A 27,883-nucleotide genomic window follows, 5' to 3' on the forward strand; every position below is an offset into this window, starting at 1 on the left:
GAATCTCTAGATGGAAAGAAAACACAGGAACAAAGGGGAGCAGATATTCTTTCTCTTAGTTGCTTATTAGCTAGAGCCCAGGTGAATGACTTGAACTCAGCCAGTTGGATGCTGCTTCTGAATCTGGAATTAGAGATTATTTGACAGTGTCAAATCCTGGAAGATGTCAAGATATGTTAGGATTGAAATGTGGCACTTGCTTTTAAATCAGTTTCTCAACCTCAGCACATTTTGGACTCAGTAATTCTTGATTTTGAGGAACTGTTCTATCCATTGTGGGATGTTTAGCAGCTTCCTTGGCCTCTACCCACTAGATGCCAGTAGTATCCCTCGGTTGTGACAAAATGGCTTCAGCCATTGCCAGATGTCTCAGGGGGAAAAAAAAATCCTGATTATTTGTTTGGCAAGAGTAGTTCCAGTGTCACAACTAAGATGGAAGCCATAGAGCAGTAAGCTTAGGAGTGAGGTAGAGAAGAGGGCAGCCCTATAGTTACTGCAGATCACTCTTTAAAACTGTTAGATGAAAAGTACAGCTGAGCTATAGAATGGTAGCTTGAAGGGAGAAGAAACAAGAGCATGCTTAAATGTGAATAAGGAAGCCAACAGAGGAGGAGAAGGATGCAGGAGACGGGATAATTCATACTTCAATGTCCCTAAAAAGATGGGAGGTGCTGCACACTAATAAATGCTACTCAAGTCAGGTTCAAGAACTGGTCTTGGTTCATCAACTCTTTGTTACTGATTTGTGAGGTGAGGTACAGAAATTGAAAATAAGCATTCAGAAACGTTTATACTAATTTTACACAGTCATTTTGTATTAGTTGAATCTAATAAAAATGTCAGCTTGTATTGATTGAGAATTTTAAAATTTTGGTTCTTTAAAGATAATTTTAGGAGCACTGCTCTAAAGTACAGGTAGAAAGATTGCACTCACATAACAGTGACAAATACTTCATTCTAAGCCAGGAGAAGGAGAAAAGGACAGTACAAGAAAAAGAAAGTAGTATTCATTTCCTTTTTTTTTAAATAAAGACATAATAATTGTAAATATTTTGGAGCAAAGTGAGATGTTTTGATACATACATATATTGTGTAATGATCAAATCCAGGTATTAAACATTTTTAAAATTGCAAACACTCATTTCTTTGTGGTAAGAACAAAATCCTCTCTTGTAGCTATTTTAAAGTGTAGTATGCAATATTGTTAACTTTACTCACCCTTCTTCTGTCTCTACTTTCTTTGCAAAGTCAGACAAAATGTCATCTACTAAAAGTTAGATGGGAAGTGGTTGATTCAATTGCTTAAGAAGATGGAGCACAGAAAAATACACTGTGAGGTACAGGAGAGTGTCCTGACCAGAGGAACACAGAAAAATGTCTGGTTATGGAAAACTCATGAGTGGTCAGATCTATGCATTTCCACTGCTGCCAAACAAGATGCCTGGAAAGATTTCCAGAAATAGTTTGGAGAAATGTTGTAGGGTGGGATGCCATGTGTGAGCAAGTGGGAGACAATGTGCCCAAAATATTTGGTGAATACATGCTAATATGTGGGTAATATGGTTCATAACAGGCTGGTAAGGAGGGGGAAATTTTTAAAGATTATTTTAAATATTTACACTTAAAACATATTACACACCAGATCAGTGGATGGTGTTCAAGTGTTTTATTTTATCAAGGCTTCTAACAAAGCCATTTTAGACACATTTATAATGTAAAAACTGAAGTCTGAGAGATTAAGTCTCCTTGTAATCATGTAGTAAACTAGAGTAAAATTGGGGCCAGATTTCAGATTTCTGGTTCCCTGTCTTAGACTCTTTTTTAACTTTATAAAAGCATTGAAAAAGACATGTAAAACTCCCATTATACTGTAATAAAATAAAGACACATGTTCTTTTCAATAAGAGAGAGTTTCTGGGATGTCTGTGAGTTTTATCAGAATTTTTTTTTTTCAGATTGCTCATTCTGTCTAGTGTTTCAAATACAAAAGTACACCTGTGAATCAGCTTTAGAATATTAAGTTCATTGTCTTCTAAGAATGCAATTTTACAATAGATTTGACTGCTATTCTTCTCATGTACAGTCAGAAGCACATAATAATGATAATAACACCTTACGTTTATGTACTGCTTCACAGTTTCCTAAGTGCTTTCATGTACATTATCTTATATGAGCTTCATAATAGCTCAGTGAATATATTTACTGGTGCTTTGTTTTATTCATGACTGTCATATTGACATTAGTCATACATATTTTGTTTATTCAGATGGTTGGTTAGCTATACAAAGGTTTAATCAGACAAACAGATAGATACAGAGCAAAGAGCACTAAAATGGTATTTATAATTCTGAATTACTTGGTTTCCTTTTTTTATGTGGTTAAATCATCAAAAATGTGCCTTTACCCTATTGAAGAATAGCATTATTTCAATGTATAATCTTTAAATCTAGTCAATGTGCTCCAGATCATTAACAGGGTAATGAATGAGTATTTTAAAATTGCAAGCTATTTTAAGGTATTATTTGTGAATATGTAACAGTATTTTAATAAGATTGAAAAATCTGAGAAAATATATTTTGAAATTTTGTTTCTCATTATATAGAAAATCCATATTTATTTAGAAATTTAAAGGAATATAGAATTTAATTTAAATGATTACCTTTTAATATTAGTTACACTATACAAAGACACTTCATTTGCATTAAAATAGTGTACAATAATATGATATAACTCTACAGTAATTCACAATTTATTCTTTCTTTAAAAATCCAGAAAAAAATGGTATCTTGAAAAATAACAGAGTATAACAATTTAAAGTTACTCTGTTTTAATTTTTAGGGTATTTAAATATTTATTTTACATTGAAATTAACTTACTAATTTTTCTCCCTTTTTAAAAAATATAGGTTTATGGTAACAGTTAAAAGATAAAGTTTTGGATTTATTTATTTATTTTTATCTCATATTTCAGAGGAAAATATTTTTGAGGAGATTAAACTAAAAATAAAAATCAAATCACTCTCCACATTTCCTTTATTTATTGATGTATGTGTTATATAGTGTGGTCTCATGGTATTTGTATGACATTTGTAGTATTGAAACATGGCTCACAAATACAATGAGAGATGTTGATTTGTCATCAAAATATATCTTTCATATTTTTCACACTGAATATTGTTGCCTATACTCTTAGGCTGTTTTAGAAAGTTATCATTCTTTCTGTAGAACAGTACGAAAAGTAGAAACACAACTTTTTAGAAAATTACCTATACATTCTAAAATTTTTTAATCATTAAATTAGAACTCTATCAAAATTGTATTCCAAAATATTATATTATAAAATTAACTCTAGTAAATTGTAGATATGTTGGAATAATATTAAAAAGAATTTAACACTTTTGGAAATCAGTTGCTTGTGATTGTATCTCAGTAATAGGACAATGTATAGATTATTTTGTCATTTTCAATTTACTAGCACTGTGGAAAAGAGTTAGCTAAATTTTCGTCATTAGCAAAATAGAAAAGCTTTTGATAATCTCTTAGCATCATGCTAATTAGGTTGAACTATCCTAGAAAATATATTAATTGAAGGCCGTAGCTAGGTAACTTAATATCTGCCCCTCAAAATTTGATAAAATAGATATAATAGGTGTCATGAGGCATAACTAATCACTAATGTAAAAAAACAGTGAACTATGTTGTAAATATTTTGAATATACTCTAATTGCTTCTTCCTAACCAAATTCATATTATTATAGAAAATGGTAATACATTTAGATAAAATTCCATAATGTATTTCAATTGTACTCATCAACATATTTAGTGAGATATTCTTTTAGTATACTTTAAAGTTCACATAAATTAATAGGAGTTTTTAAAGAGATTGTGAAAAGTAACAGCACCGTGGAAACATACAATTACAGTAAATTTTTATCTTCCCTTTGACAACAAATCTCTCTTGAATTCATTTAGAATTTTAAAACAATCTATCACCTATCTTTGACCATATGGACTGAACTTGATATCCACCAATAGACACTGATGCCTGCAAGTCAACAGCATAAAGAGTGGTAAAGTCAGTTCTGCAAAAGATGAAATGTTTTTAATGTGGTAAGAAGACAAAACTGTTACTGCTTTGTGAGTAATATGTATAAAATATAGCACTGAGTATCTGAGAAATACACAGATGAGAAAAATTAGCTACCACCTTTTGTTCTGATTCTTTTAATTCATTTAAGTTTTTGCAAAAGGAATAATCCTATCTATTTATATATGTTAATCAAGAGACCACCTTTAAACATCTGTCCAATGTCAAAATTTAAACAATGTAACAATTATTTTGGGGACAAAATTGATTCCATTGCTGTTCTGTTACTTATTGTACTAGCTATAAAAGAGCAGATGTTTGACATATATAAATTTATTTTAATAGTTTCATTGAGTCTTTATCTGCAGTTTGTCAGTGTGGCTCCACAGATATATTCAACCATCTGTTCCTTGGACCTGTGCTTCATGTAACTTACAGGAGTGTATTAATTTTATTGCATCAGTCATTAATCAATCAGAAGCTTGTTTGCCCTGCAGTGTTCCCAAAAGACAGACTTCATCAGTTAAAAAAAAAAAAAAACAGTCACTCACTAGCTTGTTAAATAACCTTTTCATTTTTAATATAATTTCTCCTATATAGTTAACAGTCACAGATATTGAAAAAGCATATTACAGAAGAGTTTTTGGTTTCTAAACCAAAATTCATTTACCTCAGGGCTTCCATGAGCATTACTCAGAAATATTCATAGACAGTATTTTTAAGAATTCATTTTTTTTCTGACAAAAGAAGTGATACAAATTTACATCTATGTTATCACTTTTGCATCTATTTTTGAAATGATACATTGTGAAACATTCTTAGAATACTATGAATTTATGACTGGAAAAATTTAAATGTTTGAGATGGTGAGGTTTGCCATAAAGGCTCATAATCTCAGTTCTGCATGATTTGTTTTTTCTAAGACCAGCCCAGAGCGGGCACAAAAGAACCAGCGGGTAGGCAAGTGTAGGAGCAAAACTGCACATTTATTTTAGTAACCTAAGGTGTGGAGAAGAAGTCTGTCGGCCTCTGGCAAAGGAGGCTGGCAGAGTCCCCCGGTGGGGCTCTCAGACGGACTTCCCACAGTCCCGACATCCCGACAGCAGCGGGACTGTGAGAAGGCCGCCCGGGCTGTGAGAAGGCCGCGAGGCTCAATGGCCAAGAGTGGCCCCTCTAGGAGTGGGAGGGCAATAGGCGGGGCACGGGCGTGTCAGGGGCGCTCCGCAGGTGCGACCAGGCAAATCTTGGTCTCTTCGGATTGACGTCACCTGGCGCACACCCAGTTGATCTGCACCTTCCCGGGCGCCGGCTGCACCCTCGCGCGGGCGGGAAGAGCTGGGGGTGGGGATGAAGAACCCGGAAGTGCACCATCTTGCCTCCGTTCCTCCAAACACTGCAGACTGGCAAATGAGGCACCATCAGAAACAGCATCAGCCCCCTCATTAACTGGGCTGTCCAGAAGTAGGTAATATTGATCCTATCTTTCAAAAATTCATTTCCAACACTTAGAGAATGACCTTAGGGTGGCAGCACCTTTTCTTATGAAGCTCAAATATCTCTGTATCCTTCAGCCTTCTGAGGTTGCTCTTTGCTTTAGTGTTCTAAGATGTTGCCTTGTATCTCCCAGCCTCATGCTGTAGAAAGTCTCATCTAACATTTTAGTGTTTCCTAGGGTGTCATCTCTACTGGGTCAGCCTAGTCTGACTTCCTACCTGTTATTACTTCTGCCCCTTAAGATGCTAATTGTTTCACGTGTTTCTTCAAATCAGTCAAAATGTTCTTCAGATTCTTTTATTCTCACAAAGTTTTACTGATACAAAGATTTTTTTAACGAACTTTTCCTAAAGGTAGGTTTGAGAATAACAGAAGAGGATTACAAGCAATAATATGCAGTGGAATATTAAACATTACCACCCTAAAATGCAATCCAAAATTTCTCGAAATTTCTACTCTTAAGCTGTAACTCTTACTTACATTTTCTTGAGTTGCTAAATATCTTTCTCTCCAGGAATCCCTCCTCCAAGTGCTAAAATCCCCTTTTTATTATTTTATTTATTTATTTTTTGATATGGAGTTTTGCTCTCGTTGCCCAGGCTGGAGTGCAACGATGCTATCTCAGCTCACTGCAACCTCCACCTTCCCGGGTTCGAGTGATCCTCCTGCCTCAGCTTCCTGAGCAGCTAGGATTACAAGTTTGTGCCACAACACCTGGTTAATGTTTATAATTTTAGTACAGATGGGGTTTCACCATGTTGGCAAGGCTGGCCTTGAACTCCTGACCTCAGGTGATCCACCCACCTTGGCATCCCAAAGTGCTGGGATTACAGGCGTGAGCCACCACAGCCGGCCCTCATTTCTTTCTTATGCACAGTTATGCACTTCTTCACTTCACCAACTCTAAGCTCAGGATCTGATTTTATACTACCCAACACTAATGAAGCTGCTCTGTTAAGCAAACAATTATTTATTTTAGATGCTCACCCTTCAGCATTAATAAATGTCAGCAGCTTCGATATTTATTTATTTCATTTCTCAAATTCTTAAGCAGTTCTGCCACATGCCAGTCTCTATAAACGATAAAGATTTCTTTTCACTCTGCTAGAGCAAGACTTTGTGGTTTTACTATGTAATACATTCACAAGGTTGCACAGAGTCTAGCATTAGGCAGATCTGCTATCTACCTTTGAGAAATTCACTTACCTTTTCTAAGCTTCCGTTTCCTTGTCATTAAAACAAGCAAAGTATATAACTTTTAAGATTGTTGAGAAACTAAAAATACTAAATGAAATGCAAAATCTCTCTCTCATCTCTTCTCCTGCTCTCTTTCTCTATTTTCTCAATTGAGGTGTCATTTTACTAATTGGAACTATTTTATTCATCTTAGACATTATATTTCTAATTTCCCAAATGTATGGGGTGTTCTTATTCACAGTACAACAAATTATTGAACCAGTCAGATCCATAGCTTGAGAAAATACCTCCATTGGCTGGGCATGATGGCTCACACCTGTAATCCCAGCACTTTGGGAGGCCAGGGTGGGTGAATCACCTGAGGTCAGGAGATTGAGACCAGCCTGACCAAAATGGCAAAACTCCGTCTCTACTAGCAATACAAAATTAGCCAGTTGTGGTGGCGCATGCCTGTAATCCCAGCTACTTGGGAGGCTGAGGCAGGAGAATCACTTGAACCCAGGAGATGGAGGTTGCAGTGAGCCAAGATCATGTCATTGCACTCCAGCCTGGGCAACAAGAGCAAAACTCTGTCTCAAAAAAAAAAAAAAGAGAGAGAGAGAGAAAGAAGGAAGGAAGAAAGGAAGGAAGGAAGGAAGGAAGGAAAGCAGGGAGGGAGGGAGAAAGGAAGGAAGGAAGGAGAAAAAGAAGAAAGAAAGGAAAGAAAGAAAAAGAAAGAAAGAAGGAAGGAAAGAAAGAGAGAGAGAGAAAGAAAGAGAAAAAGAAGGACAAAAAGAAAAGAAAAAGAAAGAAAAGAAAGAGAGAGAGAAAGAAAGAAAGAAAAGAAAAAGAAAAAGAAAGAAAGGAAGGAACCATCTTCAACTTTGGTTCCTACCTTCCTTGATTGCTTGGAGCCAATTTTTGGTCTCTGTGTTAAAAACCTACTCAAGCTCTGAAATTTTAAATTCTTCAGGAAGAATGAGACTTTTAAAATTGATCTTCTCTCCAGTTAACTGCCATTTTCCCCCTTTTGTTCCTCTTTATAATAGTTGAATTTCAACTTCTGTCTCCTTAGCTTGTGATTTTTAATTGTTGTCAGATGGAAGCTCTGGATTAATTAATCCTACCAGATGGCCCTTTAAAACTCATGAATATTAGAGTTAAGGCATTATCCTTGCTCATAAGACAACTCTAGTAATAATATTTCATGCTGTATCCCTGGTTCTGAGTCTCTGTTCTCCCCAGCTTAAAATTGGATTTAGGTCTTGATTAAGTGGCTTATAATTACTTCCATTTGCCTGTGAGCAAGAGTTGGTTAGCACACTGTGTCTTACTTTATACTCATGTGGTATATTTTTGCCAATATTTCTATGCTAATTGTTCTCAATTTCCTATATTTAAAAATTGGGTGTAATTTAAGGCCTCATATAGACTAATTTTAAAAAATAGAAGTATATGATAAACATATTCTAGAAAATCTCCTTGGATTATTATTTTATCAAATGCTTCATGAGCATAACCACTTTTTAGGAGGTAACCATTAGAGTGACATCAGCAAGATGGTGGGATAGAAGGTCCTACCTCTAATTCTCCTTATAGAAATACCAACCAGAAACTAGTCACTGACAATAATGCCTCTGTGAAAATCCCAGAATCTGAGGGTGAGGCATCATTAAAACTTCAAAAAGCCCCATAAAGCCACATTAGAAAAGTGAGAGGAATACTTCCCCCTTCACTGTGTTTTCCCTGCCCCAGGCTGGCACAGCCCACACTGAGAGATTTCCTTAGGCCTAGAGTTTGTCCAGTGGGGAAAGGAGAACCCAAGAACAATATACAGCTTCCCAGCATATTGACGTGCCTTCTGGAAGGGCCACTTCTATCCTTCTTCACAGAGAGCACTGGGGGAACTAGAATACTTGCAGTCACATAGGAACAAAGAAAGGGGGTGGGTTTACAGCAGTCAGCACATGGATCTTGGCAGAGGCATTGTATCCCTGCAGGCAGTGTGATGTAGCCAGAATTGTTGCATTCTGCCTACCCTCAGAGTTGATTCAGTGGCTCAGTACTCCCCAGCTGGGGTCCATAGTCAATGGTCCAACCCAACCTTGGAGCATTGCTATTGGCTTTTCTTGAGCAGGTAGCCCATTCAGCAACCCTATGCAACTGCAGAATATAGACTGTAGTCCTGCCTGACCAAAGAACCCAAGGAGAAATTCTGCCCATTTTCAGAGCCCAGAGTGTGGTTCTGGATTGGCAGGAAGCCAAGCCAGAAGCCCTGTTCATTTGAGGAGCATAGCCTACAGATGCACCTAATAAGAAAGCCTGGTGATATGGTTTGGTTGTGTCCCCACCCAAATCTCATCTTGAATTGTAATCCCCATAATCTCCTCATGTCAAGGGGGAGACCAGGTGGAGGTAATTGAATTATGGGGCTGGTTTCTCCCATGCTGTTCTCGTGATAGTGAATGAATTCTCACAAGATCCAATGGTTTTATAAGGGGCTCTTCCCCTTTCACTTGCCACTTCTCCTCCCTCCTGCCCTGTGAAGAAGGTGACTTGCTTCCCCTTCACCTTCTATCTTGATTGTAAGTTTCCTGATGACTCCCCAGCCATGCTGAACTGTGAACTGTGAGTCAATTAAACCTCTTCCCTTTATAAATTACACAGTCTCAGGCAGTTCTTTATAGCAGTATGAAAATGGACTAATACACCTGGTAAGCAACCTTCCTGGCCATGGAGCAAAGCCCTGCCTTGCTGCAAAGCCCAGTCTCCTCCCTGTGGAGCCTAAATTAAGGCCCTGCCTAATTACAGAGCACAGCCCAGGCACAAAGCTCAGCCAGTGATTCCACTCAAATACAGATGATAGCCTGTTGTTCTGCTTGATTCAGGAGCCCAGGCTATAGCTCCCTACAACTGCAGGGCACAACTTATAGCTCCTCCTAAACTGGAAGCCCAGTAGTGACCCCAGCTGGCCACAGAGCACAGCCTAAATCCGAAGCACAGCTAGCAGACCACCCAACTATGGAGTTCAAACTTTACGCCTGATTTCATAGCACAGTGACTATGCCCAACTAGAGACTCTGATAGCAATCTTTGCCTACCTACAGATACTACTAGCTAACTTATCCAGAACTTTAGGCTGGACTAACTGGCAAAAGTCTTTCCCTGCCAAAGCAAACCTGTAAAGGCTGGAAGAAATGGCCATTTCCTCAAATGTGCAGATAACAACACAAAGATAAAAGGATAATAAAGAGTCAGGGAAATATGACACCACCAAAGTAAACTAATAAAGCTCCAATAATGGAATTCGAAGAAATGGAAATCTACAAACTGACTGACAAATGATTCAGACTAATTATTTTAAAGAAGTTCAGTGAACTACAAGCTAACATAATAGATAACTACATGAAATTAGGAAAGTAAGTATCTACAAAATAAGTAGTTCAACAAAGAAATAGGAATAATTAAAAAAAACCTCAAAAAGAAACCTAGAGAATAAGAATACAATGCCTGGACTAAGAAACTCAAAGGACAATTTCAGACTTTATCAAGAAGAAATAATCAGCAACCTGGAAGACAGGTCATTTGAAATTATCTGTCAAGAGAGTGAAGAGAATAAAAGAACTAAAAAAGTGGGGAAAGGTCTGGGACTTATGGGAAATGCTCAAGTGAAACAGTATCTGCATATGAAATCCCAAAAGGAGAAGAAAGAAAATGGCACAAAAATATAGTTTAAAGAAATAATGTCTAAAAGTGTTTCAAATTTGAGGAGGAAAATGTATATGCAGATTTATGAGGACAAAATGTCCCAACATAGCTTGAATCTGAAAAGGCCTACACCCAGAAATACTATAATTAAATTAACAAAGTCAGGGACAAAGAAAATATTGAAAGCATCAAGAAAAGATATGCACAAGACCACCAGAGTACCAGTGTATTTATTATTTTTTATTTTTTTGAGATAGAGTCTCACACTGTCACCTGGGCTGCAGTGCAGTGGCATGATCTCGGCTCACTGCAACCTCTACCTTCTGGGTTCAAGTGATTCTCCTGCCTCAGCCTCAAAAGTAACTGGGATTACAGGTGCCCAGCACCACGCCTGGCTAATTTTTTTTGTATTTTTAGTAGAGACGGGACTTCATCATGTTGGCCAAGCTGGTCTCCAACTCCTCACCTCCTGATCCACCCACCTCGGCCTCCAAAGTGCTGGGACTACAGATGGAAGCCACCAAGCCCAGCCCAAAGTACCAATGTATTTCAATTAGACTACCAATGTATTTCTCAACAGAAACCTTGGAGGCTAGGAGAGAGTGGGATGATATATTTAAGACAGTGAAAGAAAAAACTGGCAACCAGAATATTATATCTGGCTAAGCTGTCCTTCAATAATGAAATAAATATAAAAACTCAAAAGGTGATGGGAGTTCATTATCACTAGGCCTGTCTTACGAGAAATGCCAAAGGAAGTTCTTCAGATCAAGTGAAATGACTCTAATTAACAACATAAAATCCTATGAAGGTATAAAACCAACTGTACAGGTAAACATTCAAAATGTTTAGTCAAATTCAAAATTCTGTAATATTGTAGTGATGGTGCTGCTTTCACTTCTTATATAAAAATTAAAAACATACATATTAAGAATAACTAATAATTTTAATGGAAAAACAAAATAATAAAAAGATGTAAATTGCAACATTAATAATATAAAATATGAGAGAGGAAGTAAAAGTATAAATGTTTTGAATTCAATCAAAGTTAAGTTGTTACCAGCTTAAAATAGAATGTTCAAATGGTAAGATGATTATGTAATCCTTATTGTGACCACAAGTAAATATCTCTAGTAGATACACAAAAGATTAAGAAAAAGGAATAAAAGCATACCACCAAAAATAAAATAAAAATTTAATAGAATCATGAAATCACAAAGAAAGATAGTAAAAGGAATAAAGGAACAATTAAATTATAAAATATTCAGAAAACAATTCTAAAAATGGCAATAGTCCTTATCTCTCAGTATTTACTTTAAATGTTAATGGATTAAATTATCCAATCAAAAGACATAGTGTATTTGAATGGATTAAAAAGCAAGATCCACTGATATGCTGCTACAAGAGATTTTTTTTGACTTAAGAACACATGCAAGTTTAAACTATAGAATGGAAAAAGATATTCCATGCAAATAGTAACAAAAAGAGAGCATAGATGCCTATATTTATATCAGATAAGATACATTTTTGGTGAGAAATAGTAACAAGACAAAAAGAGGATCCTTACATGATGAAGAGTGGTAAATTTACCTGGCAAATATAACAATTGTAAACAGTTATACACCAAACATCAGAGCACCTAAATATATAAAGGAAATACTATCAGAACTGGAAGGATAAATAAACAGCAAAACAATAATAGTAAGGGGCGTTAATACCCTCTCTCAACAATAGCTATATAATAAAGAGTGAAAACACCAAAAGGTAAACCATGAATTTGGACAACACTATAGACCAAATGGACCTAACATATATACGGAACTTTATCCTTGACAACAACAAAGTATACCTTCTTCTCAAGCATGCACAGAACATTCTACATAATAAATCACATATTAAGCTACAAAATACATTTCAACAAATTAAAAAACTTTGAAATCATATCAAGTATTATTTCCAACAACAGTGGTATAAAATTAGAAATCAATATAAGAGGAAAATTAGAATATTCACAAAAATGTGGAAATAGTACAGTCTTGAACAACCCATGTGTTAAAGGAGAAATCAAAAGAAAAACAAAAAATATTTTAAAAAATAAAAGTACAACACATAAAACCTTGTAGGATGTAGCAAAAGCAGACCTGAGAGGGAAATTCATAGCTACAAATGCCAAACACCCGTGTGACAAAAGAATCTGTGCATGACAAACACCCTAGACAAATGTTTATATAACAAACCTGCACATGTTCCCCTGAATTTCAAATAAGTAAAAATAAAAAAGAAAGAAAGACCTTAATATTGCACCTTCAGGAACTAGGAAAATAATAAACCAAGCCCCTGATTAGCTGAAGGAAAGACATACTAAAGACTGCAGCAGAAATAAATAATAGAATAGAAAAATAATAGAAAAGAGAAACCAAATTGGGTTGGTTTTATGCAAAAGATAAACAAAATGCACAACCTTTACCTAGACTAATCAAGTAAAAACAAGAGAGAACTCAAATGAATAAAATTATAAATAAAAGAGAGAAAATATCAGCCAGAAAAAGTATTTTTATGAAAACCAAACAACTACTGGTGTTATTTTCTATATGTTTTTTTAATAGCAATTCATTTAAGAGCTATGTGTACAGTTGTTTGAATAGCAAAATTGTCATTCAGAATTTGCTTCATTACTTCGCTATACAGGCTTTTATTAAGATCTGCTATGTACCTTACAATTGATACTGCAGATATACAAAGGATCATATGAAAGTAATATCAACAATTATGTTTCACAAATTAGATAAGCTAGAATAAATGGATACATTCCTAGAAACTATAATGTACCAAGACTGAATTATAATGAAATAGAAAAATCTAAACTGATTAATAAAGAATAAGGAGATTGAATCAATAATCAATAGTTTTCAAATTGATTGCATGTTGCAATAATCTTTTGCATGCATTGGATTAAATATTTTATTCTTAAAATTAATGTCATCTGTTTGTTTGTAGCTTTTAATGTGTCTACTAGAAAATTTAAAATTCCGTATGTGACTTGCGTTGTATTTCTATTGGACAGTCCTGAATTAGTCCATCACTTACTGGTGTCTCACATGTATTTTATTCACTGGTGCACTTCTAAGTAGTGCCATTATTCACTAACCAGTGAACTTTCAAAGACCTTTCCACTTCCATGTTGACTGTGAGGGGAAGCCCAGGGAATGAATTATTCACTCTGTAGCACTGAGCAAGCATTTAGTGGATCCCAGGAGGAGGGTTGAATCAAGGGCAGTTTTAGACAGACAGGTCTCTGACATCACCTCTATTTTGAAGGGTTTAAAATCTTGCTTCAACTGAAGCATGTATCATTGTGTTTCCTCCTGTTGCCTGGTTGTATATTTACTCTCAGAAATAGTCACTGCTTTCCAAAGCTCATGTAAAAAGCTGATTATGTTTTACTAAAATTTTTAATTGCTGTTATTTTTATTCACTTTGACTCAGTATTCTCAATATTAACGGATTTCTGGTACTAATCATTATTTTTTCAATGCTTTTATCTTTCCTGCCAATATAATCTTCCCAAGGGAACTTAAATATTTTCCATCAAAGCAACAATAATCAAAAGGGAAATGAGACTAACATTAGTTAGAAATGGAACTGACAGCAAAATCAAAGGTAATTAACCAGGTCAGTTTGGCATGGGGAAATTATTAAAATCTTAACAAGATTAACAATAGATTTGTTGAAAGTCCAGGAACCAGTGCCTTTTGTTTTGTTTGTTGCCTAGTTTGATAATGTGCTCCTTTTCAGGGACAGATACTATTGTACTTTGGCTATGACTGCCAGGACTAACAGAATTGGCTATTTAGCCCTTCAGCAGGGTTCTGGGAAGATGAATTATAAAGCTGATACAAGTTATGCTCTTAATGCAACTCTTCTGATGTTATACTTCATCTAACTCAATATTGATTCATCTAGAGTAATCTTAACACCAAAATAAGAACTCAACTCAAAGAAAATATCAGACAGAAAAAGTATTTTGATGAAAATCAAACAACTACTGGTTTTACTTTCTATATGTTTTTATAATAGCAATTCATTTAAGAGCTATTTGTACACAATTGTTTGAATAGCAAAACTGTCGTTCAGAATTTGCTTCATTACCTTGCTATACGAGCTTTTTTATTAAGATCTGCTGTGTGCCGGTCACTAGGCTGGGCTCTGTGGAAAATACGAAGAATCATTCTTGGCAGGGCGCATGGCTCACTCCTGTAATCCCAGCACTTTGGGAGGCTGAGGCGGATGGATCACCTAGGTCAGGAGTTCAAGACCACCCTGGCCAACATGGTGAAACATTGTCTCTACTAAAAATACAAAAATTAGCCAGGTGTAGTGGCAGATGCCTGTAAACCCAGCTACTAGTGTGTGCTGAGGTAGGAGAATTGCTTGAATCCGGGAGGCAGAGATTGAAGTAAACTGAGATCACGCCACTGCACTCAAGCCTGGGTAACAGGGCAAGACTCTGTCTCAAAACAAACAAACACAACCAAAACAAACAAACAAAAAGCAAAACTCGATTAAAAAAATTTTTTTTTTAAATTTTAAGTTCTGGGATACATGTGCAGAACATGCAGGTTTTTTACATAGGTATACACGTGCCATGGTGGTTTGTTTTACCCATCAACCTGTCATCTACATTAGATATTTCTCCTAATGCTATCCATTCCCTAGCCCCCCACCCCCTGACAGGCCCTGGTGTGTGATATTCCCCTCTCTGTGTCCTTATATTCTCATTGTTCAACTCCCACTTATGAGTGAGAACACGTGGTATTTGGTTTTCTGTTCTTGTGTTAGTTTGCTGAAAATGATGGTTTCCAGCTTCATGTCACTGCAAAGGACATGAACTCATCCTTTTTTATGGCTGCATAGTATTCCATGGTGTATATGTGCCACCTTTGCTTTATCCAGTCTATCACTGATGGGCATTTGGGTTGGTTACAAGTCTTTGCTATTGTGAACTGTGCCGCAATAAGCATATGTGTGCATGTGTCCTTATAGAAGAATGATTTATAATCCTTTGGGTATATATCCAATAATGGGATTGCTGGGTTAAATGGTATTTCTGGTTCTAGATCATTGAGGAATCACCACACTGTCTTTCACAAAGGTTTAACTAATTTACACTCCCACCAACAGGGTAAAAGCATTTCTATTTCTCCACATCCTGTCCAGTATCTGTTGTTTCCTGACTTTTTAATGATCGCTGTTCTAACTGGCATGAGATGATATCTAATTGTGCTTTTGATTTGCATTTCTGTAATGACCAGAGCCTTTTTTTAAATATGTTTGTTGGCTGCATAAATGTCTTCTTTTGAGAAATGTCTATTCATATCCTTCACACACTTTTTGATGGCGTTGTTTTGTTTCTTGTAAATTTGTTTCTTTGTAGATTCTAGACATTAGCCCTTTGTCAGATGGATAGATTGCAAAAATTTTCTCCCATTCTTTGGTTGCCTGTTCACTCTGAAGATGTTTCTTTTGCTGTGCTGAAGCTCTTTAGTTTAAATAGATCCCATTTGTCAATTTTGGCTTTTGTTGCCATTGCTTTTGGTGTTTTCGTCATGAAGTCTTTTCCCATGCCTATATCCTGAATGGTATTGCCTAGATTTTCTTCCAGGGTTTTTATGGTTTTAGGTCTTTTTTTAAGTCTTTAATCCATATTGAGTTAATTTTTGTATAAGGTGTAAGGAAGAGGTCAGTTTTCTGCATATGGCTAGCCAGTTTTCCCAACACCATTTATTAAATAGGGAATCTGTTTCCCGTTGCTTGTTTTTGTCAGGTTTGTCAAAGATCAGATGGTTGTATGTGTGGTATTATTTCTGAGGGCTCTGTTCTGTTCCATTGGTCTATATATCTGTTTTGGTACCAGTACCATGCAGTTTTGGTTACTATATCCTTGTTGTATAGTTTGAAGTCAGGTAGTGTGGTACCTCCAGCTCTGTTCTTTTTGCTTAGGATTTTTTGACAATGTGGGCTTTTTTTTTGGTTCAATATGAAATTTAAAGTGCTTTTTCTAATTCCCTGAAGAAAGTCAATAGTTGCTTGATGGGGATAGCATTGAATCTATAAATTATTTTGGGCAGTATGTCCATTTTCACGATATTGCTTCATCGTATCCATGAACATGAAATGTTTTTCCATTTTTTTGTATCCTCTCTTATTTCCTTGAGCAGTGGTTTGTAGTTCTCCTTGAAGAGGTGCTTCACATCCCTTGTCAGTTGCATTCTGAGGTATTTTATTCCCTTTGTGGCAATTGTGAATGGGAGTTCACCCATGATTTGGCTCTGTTTTTCTTGTTATTGGTGTATAGGAATGAAAACTCCATTTTAACTGGAGAAAGAGAAATGAAGTCAAAGTGATTAAAATGCCTTTTGAACAGTATAGAAATTGAAGAAATTCAAGAGACCAAAAAGGACTGAGGAGTTGCCATAAACATGAAGCATTTTAGTCTATTCAGGCTGCTATAACAAAATACCATCAACTGGGTACCTTATAATCAACAAAAAATTGTTGTCTCACAGTTCTGGAATCTGTGAACTCAAGATCAAAGTGTAAGCAGATTCAATTTCTGGTGAAGGTGCCCTTTCTCATTCTTTTATCTGTGTCCTCACACATTGGAAGAGGTGAGCTAGCTTTCTGTGGTCTCTCTTTTTCTATGAAGACACTAATCCCAATTATGATGGTTCCACCCTCATAACTCAAATACCGCCAACAGGTCTCACTTTCTAACACCATCAGCTTGAGGTTTGGATTCCAACATATGGATTTTTTGAGGGGACACAAACATTTAACCTATAGCATCAAGGGAATACAAGAGGGTCAGACTAGAAGGAGCTTACATGTTAATTTAGGCCTGAGATTTTCCCTCACACTTAGAAAACTTCGGCTGACAAATGATGTTGCTATCCAAAGATTTTCCCCTGATACTTGATAACAAAAGAATAAGTAGTACACCTCATGGTGGCAAGGTTGTCACTACTTCTTGCTGTAACCCAAGTGAGGATGACAGCATATGCACTCTTTGTTACATATATCACATGTCTCATGCTGGCAACTCATTCTGATTCTTTATAATCAATAGAATTTTGCCATTTTTCAGTCAGGCTCTGAAATGTCCTGATTATTTTAGCCTTAATGGAATACCCCCTACTTTCCCTCAAACCCTAAGAATCACTTCAAGAAACACTGAGAATGGGTTTCCAAGGGAAGAACATTTGGATGCCTTAATCATACATTATCAACCCCAGGACACACCCAGAAGGACCCCTAAAATATGAGCTTTATGTTTCTTCCTGTCTTTTGTTTGTCATCTCTCTTAATTAACAAGACTTTAAGACTTAACAACAATCAGTTTGCGTCCTGGAGAGAGTAGAGTGGTTGAAAGCACAGACTCTGGAGCCAGACTGCCTGGTTTCATATCTCAGCTCTAAAGCTCTAATGCTCACAGGCTCTGTGACATTATGCAAGGTTTCATGAATTAATCTACAGTAATACAGTAATATGAGAATTGCTCTTGTCTTTATGTTACACTGAAAGTAGGTAGACACTCTCATGAAAATTTTTTCAGAGATCCGTATATGTTTATTTTAAGCATTTTCTCTTAGGTAAAATTTAAAGCAAAATCTTGCAATAAAGGGTAAAGTGCTTTTATAAATTAATGTATTATTTTACAGCAGTAATATTTTCCTAATGATAATATAGTAGATATTTATAATTAGGTATTGTTTAATTTTAAAATTTCAAGTTTACTCTAAGTCTTGAAAAAAAGGTTTGTGTATTCAATTATTTGGTTAAACAGGTACCCAGATGAAGAAAATAATATAGATCTTTTCAAAGTGACTCATTCCCAGAGAGGCTTACTTAAATAAATTTGATTTTATCACAATCATCAATGCTTGTATTGGATACATTTCTGTCTGTCTTCTCTTCTGTAGGGCATTTAAGCAAGTTAAGGGAAGCAACCCTACTTGAGGCACAAAGAAATAAAACCATCATTAATGTCAGAAAGAAGCAACTTTGTATTTTATATCCAGAAACACACAAAAAAGGGATGAAATAATTACTCCCTTTGCAACTCGTATCAAATATTTTTAATACTATAATTCAAGAAAAACTGGTCAATATTATCTGAGTACTAAAACTGTCAGTTAAAAAATATTCTATCTGCTAAAGCTGGTTTCTACTGACATAATACCGTTCAATTAGAATAAGTTACATGTTAATGAAGTCAATTACTATATTTCTACATTTAAATATATTTTATATTTCAGAATTTTTAACTTCAGGAAAAATTTTCTTTACTTTGTCAAATACATTACATAATTTAAGCACTTTCTCAATGTATTTTGTACATATAGTATTTTTAAAGTCACGTTTTTATTTTAGAGTAGTTTTAGATATACCGAAAAGTTGCAAAGATAATTCCGAGTTCCCACATACCGAACACATAGTGTTCCCTATTACTAATATCTTACATTAGTATGATACATTTCTCACAAGTAAAGAACCATTATTGATACTTTACTCATATTTTTCTTTGTTTTTACATATGGTTATTTTTTATGTTTCAAGACTCGATTCAGAATATCAAACATTATATTAGGGATATTCTTGCCTATGACAGTTTCTTAGACTTTCCTAGTTTTTGATGACATTAGCAATGTGAGAAGTACTGATCAGGTATTTTGTAGAATGTCCCTCAATTGCAATTTGTTTAATGTTATTTTCATGAGTAGACTGGGGTTATGGGTATTGGGGAAAAAGACCACAGAGGTAAAGTGCCATTATTATCACATCATATCAAAGTTACATACTATCCACATGATTCACCACTGTTGATGTTAATGTTGATCAACTGGCTGTAGTAGTATTTGTCAGGTTTCTCCAATGAAAAATTACTCTTTCCCCTCTCATTTCTATACTTATTTGAAAAGACGGCATTATGCACAGCCCACACTTAAGGAGTTGAGGACAATGTGTCTCCATAAATTAGTCAAAAATTCTTCTACATGGGAGTTTTGTCTCATCTCCTTTATTTATTCATTGAATTATACCTATATCAGTATGAATCATATATATCTATTTTGTATATTAGTATATTTTGTATAAACATTACTATTTTGTATAAATATTACCTCATTTATTTTGTTGTTCAAATTGATCCAGCTTTGGCTATTGGAAGTTCTTTCATTTGCCTCTTTTGTCATTTTAACATAAGCACATCTTTGTGTGTGTTTGTGTGTGCGTGCCCACACGCTGAGCACCTCTCAATAGAAGTACCTCAAATAGAAGTCTGCATACTTCTACCTACTACATCTTGGTATCAGAGTTGCCAAGACAAACACATTGCAGTCAAGCACTGAATAGAATAATGCTTTGCTCACACAGAGAAGAGACAGAGCAAAATCAACTTTAGCTGTGGGCATCGATTTCTCATGGCCAGCAAGCTCTTTCTGGGAGCTGACACATTCAAAAAACTATAAGCAAACCAAAGTCACCAGTGCATTAAACAAATTATTCACTGTGATCAAATGAGATTCGTCCCAGGGATGCAAGGATGGTTCACTGTACATACATCAATAAATATGACACATCACATTAACATAATCAAGCAAAAAATCATACGATCATTTCAATAGATGTAGAAAAAGCATTTGATAAAATTCAACATGACTTGGTGATAAAAACTTTCAAAACTCTAGGTATAGAAGAAACATACCTCAACAGAATAAAGACCATTATGACACACCCACAACTAACTTCATATTAAACAGAAAAAAGTTGAAAGTTTTTCTCTAAGATGTGAAGCAAGACAAGGACACCCACTTGAACTACTTTTTTTAACACAGTACTCAAAGTCCTAGCCAGAGCAATTAAGCAAGATAAATAAATAAAGGGCATCTACATTGGAATTGGGAAAATCAAACTGTCCTTATTTGCAGCTAACATTATCTTATATGTAGAAAACCCTAAAAATTCCACTGAAAAAGAACAAATAAAAGAATTCAGAAGAATTGCAGGATATAAAATTCTACAAAAGTCAGTAGCATTTCTGCATGCCAGTAATAAACTATCTGAAAAAGAAATCAAGAAAGCAATCTCATTTACTATAGCTACAAAAAAAAAAAAATCTGAGAATAAATTTAACCAAGAAAAGGAATAATTTTTATAATAAAAACTATAAGATACTGATAAAGAAATTGAAGATGATACTAATAACAAATATGAAAGGATATCTCATGCATATATTGAGAGAATTAACCTTGTTAAAATATCCATACTACCCAAATCAATCTGTCGATTCAATGAAATTTCTATCAAAATACCAATGACATTCTTCACAGAAATATAAAAGAAAATCCTAAAATTTGAATGGAGCCACAAAGGACCTCTAATAATTTATAATTTTCTTTTGTTTCTTTCTTAGAGTATCATTTTTTGTGCTTACATTACCCATTTATTCTTACATGATGTCTACTGTTTTATTTAGGGCACTCACTATGTTAATGACAGTTATTGAAAATTCCTTGTCTAGTAATTTTAATATCTGTGTCATATTATTCTGGTTCTGATTATTGCTCTGTGTCTTTAAACTGTGATTTTTCTTACCTTTGGCATGAATTATAATTTTTTTTTTTTTTTTACTGAGAGCAGGGCATACTGTATCAAGTAATAAAAACTGAGTTAAATAGCAGTTGTCAATCTGGCCGTTGGTTGAACAGTTAAATGTGTGTTGTATAACCTATAGCTATAGGTGTCAGATACTTCAGATTACTTAGTGTTCTTGTTTTTCTCCTGCATCTTGACTTTGGTTTCCCTAAGTTGTATTCTCAAAGTAGAGCCTGTGCTAGAAGCTCTTTCAGCTATAATTAGCTATTATAATAGTGGAACTTTGTTAGTGCTATGGTAAGGCAAGAAATAGGAGGATGTTTTGTAATATTCTGATTAAACCTCAGTCTTTATGTGAACCTTGCATCTTGGAGCTGTGAACTTCATAAGTGTTTCTGCAGTAGTATCGCTTTATCTTCTCCTGTTTCTTACTTTCTTGGCTGGCTGTAACGTTCTTAATCTTTTTCCTTGAAGCCCTAATGTCTGTTGACTATAGTGGCTTTTTTTCCCTAGATGGAGCAGGAAAGTTCAGGGAGACTTAAACCTGATGACTTCCCTTTCCCAGCTGAGATAAGGCTCTGGCAAAGTATTTTTCTCTAAAGAGTAGTCCTTTGTTATGGAGAAGCTGTTGGTACATTTTTTAACTATTCACCTAACCAAAGCCATGAGAGGATTTTAAATCTATAAGAAATCAGTGAAGTTACTAGAAGTAAAGCCCACAGAAGTATGGGGGAGCCTTTCCAACTACAACCCCAAGAGTTTCTCACTCTCGTTCTTGTCCACACTTAGTCTGCAGAAATTTATCACAATTGCTATTTCTGTTTTCCTACCAGTTTATGGCTTTAGAAGTGGCTTCTGTTATAACTCTCTGGATGCTTCTGTCTCTCTAGATGTTTGAAGAAGCCGCACTGAAATCTCAGTTCTTCGATAGGTTCAAGAAAACTCATTGATTTTAAGTTTATCCAATTTGTTCCTGCTTAAGAACAGGAGTGACAACTTCCAAGTCATATGTTAGAGCTGAAACTGAAAGTCATATACTGTTTTCTTAATAGACCTGTCCGTGAAGAGGCGGACATATTATAATAAGATGAGATTAGGCTTATAAAATATAATAGGCTATATTTTTGTTGCAGTTATTGTTCTAATGTCAAAAATCTGAAAAGATTAAATATTTTATGTTTTAGTTTTAATGTATGGATTATTTCCTATGTTAGAACTAAATTATAGCTTCTAAGAAAATATTGCTAGTATTTTGCAAGGTAAACTTAAAACTGAAGTGTATTCAGTTTATCACTGTCATTTTTATTTTCCATAATAAATAGGTAAAAATTGCTCTATCATACGAACTCTGGAAAGCAATATTCCAAGAAAAAAAGACTAATGTATTATATTAGTACACTGTAGTATCATTAAAACATAGTAATTTGCATATATATAAAAATCGGATAGTCTGAGATTGGAAGTATCTGTTTAAAACCTCTGGTTGGATTACTACTTATTTGACATGCGAGCTGGGGCTTCATGAACCTGTCAGCATAAGAGATTACGTGAAGCATGAAATATTCAAACTTTTATCTCATATAATCAAAAATGAACAAGGAGCTCTGAAATTATCATAATAGATTTTGCAAACATAAATTTTAAAAATCTAGTAAAAAGTTAAAAAATGGAGTTAGAGATATGGCTTAGTTAAATGTTTCAATTATTGATTAAGGTTTGTATTAGGTTACAAAATAATGTTGAAAGTGGCACAAGAACCTTTTATAATGTAAATCAATAGTAGTAATCAGAACAACAGCAGCAACAATAACAAAAGAAACCTTTTATTACAGTAGGTAACTAAGCAGATATGAGCAGGGCAGGCGATGTACCCCGTCCTCCCAGAATATCTGCTGACCATCAGGTAATGGTCAGGGAGTTGTTATACTGTCTCTTAAAAGTAATATTTGATCACAGCCAGCACCAAGGAAAGGTAGTCTCTCAATAGACAGAAAACACCTGAAGCTGGTGATCAGCAGCTTCCTGATAAGATCTCAGGAGTTGGGCAAGAGGGTTCAAGCATGCACACTGAGAGGCAAAATGGGGGAATTTAACCAGTATATGACCTTCCTCTAGCAATGCTCCACTGGTAAGGAGCAAATGCCTCAAATGAGCATGCACAAAACTTCAGTAAACACACTGTGCATGTGGCCCCTCCCAAGTGCTGGCATGTCACTGCATATGCAGACAGCCTGCCTCAAGAAAAAGATCAAGGGAAGAAAAACAGAAACCCCAGAACCATGCCAATGTATAAAACCCCAAGTCAAGGGATGAACGGTGCCTTTGGATTTCTCAAGTTGCCCACTTGGCCTTCTTCCAAGTATACTTCGTTTCATTCCTGCTCTAAAACTTTTCAATAAACTTTCACTGCTGCTCTTAAACTTGTCTTAGTCTCTCATTCTGCCTTATGCCCCTCAGTCAAATTCTTTCCTCTGAGGAGGTAAGAATCAAGTTGCCGCAGGCCCACAGTGATTCCTCACTGCTAACACTCAGATAACTCCAGTTTTAAATTTTAGAAATCAAAAGAAAAAAATGCACAACAAAACTGATTCATTGAAGGAAACCAACTATGGCAAGCTTTGCTTGTCAATGTTCTTTTACAGTCTTAGGGTTTGCAGCATTCTTTCTATTCAATGCTTGCTTAAAGTTAAGGAAGAATGAAAAAAATAAAAAAACAAGAATGATACTTATCTTTAAATTCCTCTGAAATAAATGTAGACTTATTGTCCGTACCATAGTGTGTAGCTATGATACATTATATACTATTAGCAGAAAGCCATGCTGGCTACTGGAATGATGTGAGATGAAAAAATTGCATCTGGGCCTTAGTTAAGAAGACTCTACCACAATCAAAACCTTCTCCTTTAATATCTATCTGATAGTAAATAAATGGCTTTGAGCAACTCCTTTTTTTGTTGTTGTTTTTTTGCTTTTTTGTTTTATTTTTTTGAGACAAAGTCTCACTCTGTCCCCCAGTTTGGAGTGTAGTGGCATGATCTCGGCTCACTGAAACCTCTGCCTCCTGGGTTCAAACAATTCTTCTGCCTCAGTCTCCTGAATAGCTGGGACTAAAGGTGCACACAACTACGCCCGACTAATTTTTATTGTATTTTTAGTGGAGACTGGGTTTCACCATGTTGGCCAGGCTGATCTCAAACTCCTGACCTCAAGTGATCCACTTATCTCGGCCTCCCAAAGTGCTGGGATTACAGGCATGAGCCACCTCGCCTGGCCAAGCAACTCTTCTTAATGATTTCTTTTAAGAAAATTATTTGCCAAATTTTATAAATAATGTAGTTTATTTATGGTCTTTTTAAATATTTGGAGAAGAACATTATAACAATTTTTGCAATGTATTAAACAGCTAACTATATGTTAGACACTCCAGTAGGCACCTACTGAATAATTATTACTATATTTTTAGTACTATTATTTTCCAAACATGATACTTGCTTCTGTTACTGGAGAGGGGTCCTGATCCAGAACCCATGAGTGGGTTCTTGGATCTCACACAAGAAAGAATTTTGTGCAAGTCCACAGAGTAAAGTGAAAGCAAGTTTATTAAGGTAAAGACATAAAATAATGGCTACTCCATAGACATAGTAACTCTGAGTGCTGCTGGTTAGCTATTGTTTTGGTTATTTCTTGATTAAATGGTAAACAAGGGGTAGGTTATTCATACGTTTTTCTGGAAAGGGGTGAGAAATGGAACTGAGTGTTCCTCCCAATTTTAGATCATATAGGATAACTTCTGGATGTTGCCATGGCATTTGTAAACTTTCATGGTGCTGGTGGGAGTCTCTTTTAGCAGATTAATGCATTATAACTAGCATGTAATGAGAAGTGAGAATGACCAGAGATCACTTTCATTGCCATCTTGGTTTTGCAGGTTTTGGGTTGGTATCTTTATGGCATCCTGTTTTATCAGCAGGGTTTTTGGGACTTGTAACTTGTGCAGGCCTCTTAACTCATCCTATGACTAAAAATACCTAACCTGCTGGGAATGCAGCCCAGCAAGTCTCAGCCTCATTTTACTCAGCCCCTATTAAAAATGGAGTCACACGCTCTGGTTCCAATGCCTCTGACACTTCTACATAATTACTTAATTTATTAATGACACTGCATATTTTCTCAAAATACCCTTTATTGTTTTCTTTTTAAAATCATACTTAAGGAGGCTAGATACTTCATGGCATTGTGAACCCACTCTATTTAGACCTGTACTGCCTACTTCTATATATCTCATTCCTATTGAAATAAATGATTTTTTAAAGATTTATTTGATAGAGTCACTATTAAAAAAAACAACAAAAATAAGAAATGTGTTCAATAATGATTAACTGATACAATCAGGAATGTACCTTTGCAGTGTGCTAACTTTAAGGATTTTTCTTTCTCTTTATATTTGATGGTTGCAGCTTCCCACTATATCTATATGTCATTTTATTTATATCATTTGATTCTGAGTCATGTTTCAACGTGAGTCCTCACTCTAGCTTTTCTACAATGGTTCTTAAGTACATATTCTCAAACACTGTTTTTGTGCCATTTTGTCCATTTTATTCTGTTGGGCCGTTTTTTTTTTTTTGGTCTAATTTTAAAATCCTCCCATTTTATTCTTGTCTCTTAACTGCTCTTGAAATTTTAATTTCTCTGGAATTCCTACAAAATTAATTCTTTCATACTCTCTTGTAATTTATTTTACTTCTTTGTGTTATATAGTCTACAGCCTAGAATTTATCCTGCTTACTGATTTTGTGATTTTATTTTATTTCCAAAAGTTTTTAAAAATGATTTTTCATATTCACCAATTCCGATCATATTTCTTTCTCCTTTTGTTTTAGAGTCAGTTTTATGAAGGCTATTTATTTGTGATTTTGGTGAGATATTTATTAGCATTCAATCTTTCTGAATTATTGATTTAGTATCTGGGCTCATTTTCAGTGAGATTTTAAACATGCTGTATTATAAATAATTTAAAATATGCAAACATAGATAAAAATAGTATAATCCCTATATACAACTCACCTACATTCAACTATCACAATTTTTCCACGTTTTTAAAGTTTATTTTTTCTTCTCTATTATTATGATTTTTTAGTTTCTCCATTTGGGCTAGAGTATTTTAAAGCACATACCAGATATCACGACATATCCACATGTAATTCAGTATGTATCTCCAAAAAAAAAAAAAAAAAAACATTTTCTACCATAACCACTATGACATTATTAACATCTTGTAAAATTGAAGAAATTATTTGTTGATCTGCACCAAGATGGCCGAATAGTAACAGCTCCAGCCTCCAGTTCCCCGTGTGAGCCACACAGAAGACAGGTGATTTCTGCATTTCCAACTGAGGTACCAGGTTCATCTCATTGAGGTGTGTTGGACAGTGGGTGCAGCACAGTGGGTTCAGCCCAAGGAGTGAGAGCTGAAGCAGAGCAAGGCATCGCCTCACCTGGGAAATGCAAGGGGCAAGGGAATTCCCTTTCCTAGCCAAGGGAAAGCATGACACACAACACCTGGAAAATCAGGTCACTCGCACCCTAATACTGTGCTTTACTGAGGGTCTTAGCAAACGGCACACCAGGAGATTATATCCCGTGCCTGGCTTGGAGGGTCCTATGCCCACGGAGTCTCCCTCATTGCTAGCACAGCAGTCTGAGATCTAACTGCAAGGCGACAGCAAGGCTGGAGGAAGATCGCCTGCCATTGTTGAGGCTTAAGTAGGTAAACCAAGCCACCAGGAAACTCCAACTAGGTGGAGCCCACCGCAGCTCAAGGAGGCCTGCCTGCCTCTGTAGACTCCACCTCTGGGGACAGGGCATAGCCAAACAAAAGGCAGCAGAAACCTCTGCAGATGTAAATGGCCCTGTCTGACAGCTTTGAAAAGAGTAGTGGTTTTCCCAGCACAGAGTTTGAGATCTGAGAACGAACAGACTGTCTGCTCAAGTGGATCCCTGACCCCCGAGTAGCCTAACTGGGAGACATCCCCCACTAGGGGCAGACTGACACCTCAGACCTCACATGGCCGGGTACACTGCTGAGACAAAGCTTCCAGAGGAATGATCAGACAGCAACATTTGCTGTTCAGCAGTATTCAGTCTTCCGCAGCCTCCGCTGCTGATACCCAGGCAAACAGGGTCTGGAGTGGACCTTGAGAAAACTCCAACAGACCTGCAGCTGATGGTCCTGACTGTTAGAAGGAAAAATCACAAACAGAAAGGACATCCACACTAAAACTCCATCTGTATGTCACCATCATCAAAGATCAAAGGTAGATAAAACCACAAAGATGGGGAAAAAGCAGTACAGAAAAGCTGGAAATTCTAAAAATCAGAGTGCCTATCCCCTTCCAAAGGAACACAGCTCCTCGCCAGCAATGGAACAAAACTGGATGTAGACAGACTTTGACGAATTGAGAGAAGACTTCAGACAATCAAACTTCTCCGAGCTAAAGGAGGAATTACGAACAGAGCTCAAAGAAACTAAAAACCTTGAAAAAAGATTTGATGAATGACTAACTAGAGTAACCAATGCAGAGAAGTCCTTAAGCGACCTGATAGAGATGAAAACCGTGGCATGAGAACCACCTGACAAATGCACAAGCTTCAGTAACCAACTCGATCAACTGGAAGAAAGGGTATCAGTGATTGAAGATTAAACAAATGAAATGAAGCAAGAAGAGAAGTTTAGAGAAAAAAGAGTAAAAAGAAATGAATAAAG

At 35.8% G+C, this 27,883-nt stretch overlaps 1 long non-coding RNA gene across 1 annotated transcript in view; it reads left to right on the forward strand.

Moving 5' to 3' along the window:
* Nucleotides 1-27,883, forward strand: part of LOC111542629 — an 88,626-nt gene that overhangs the window by 35,949 nt on the left and 24,794 nt on the right. The window contains exon 2 of the long non-coding RNA XR_002731615.2: nt 3,972-4,109. This is a non-coding gene — a long non-coding RNA (uncharacterized LOC111542629). The remainder of the gene's footprint in view (nt 1-3,971; nt 4,110-27,883) is intronic.

The sequence above is a fragment of the Piliocolobus tephrosceles genome, chromosome 4 (genome assembly GCF_002776525.5).
Source record: "Piliocolobus tephrosceles isolate RC106 chromosome 4, ASM277652v3, whole genome shotgun sequence".
Taxonomy (NCBI): Eukaryota; Metazoa; Chordata; class Mammalia; order Primates; family Cercopithecidae; genus Piliocolobus; species Piliocolobus tephrosceles.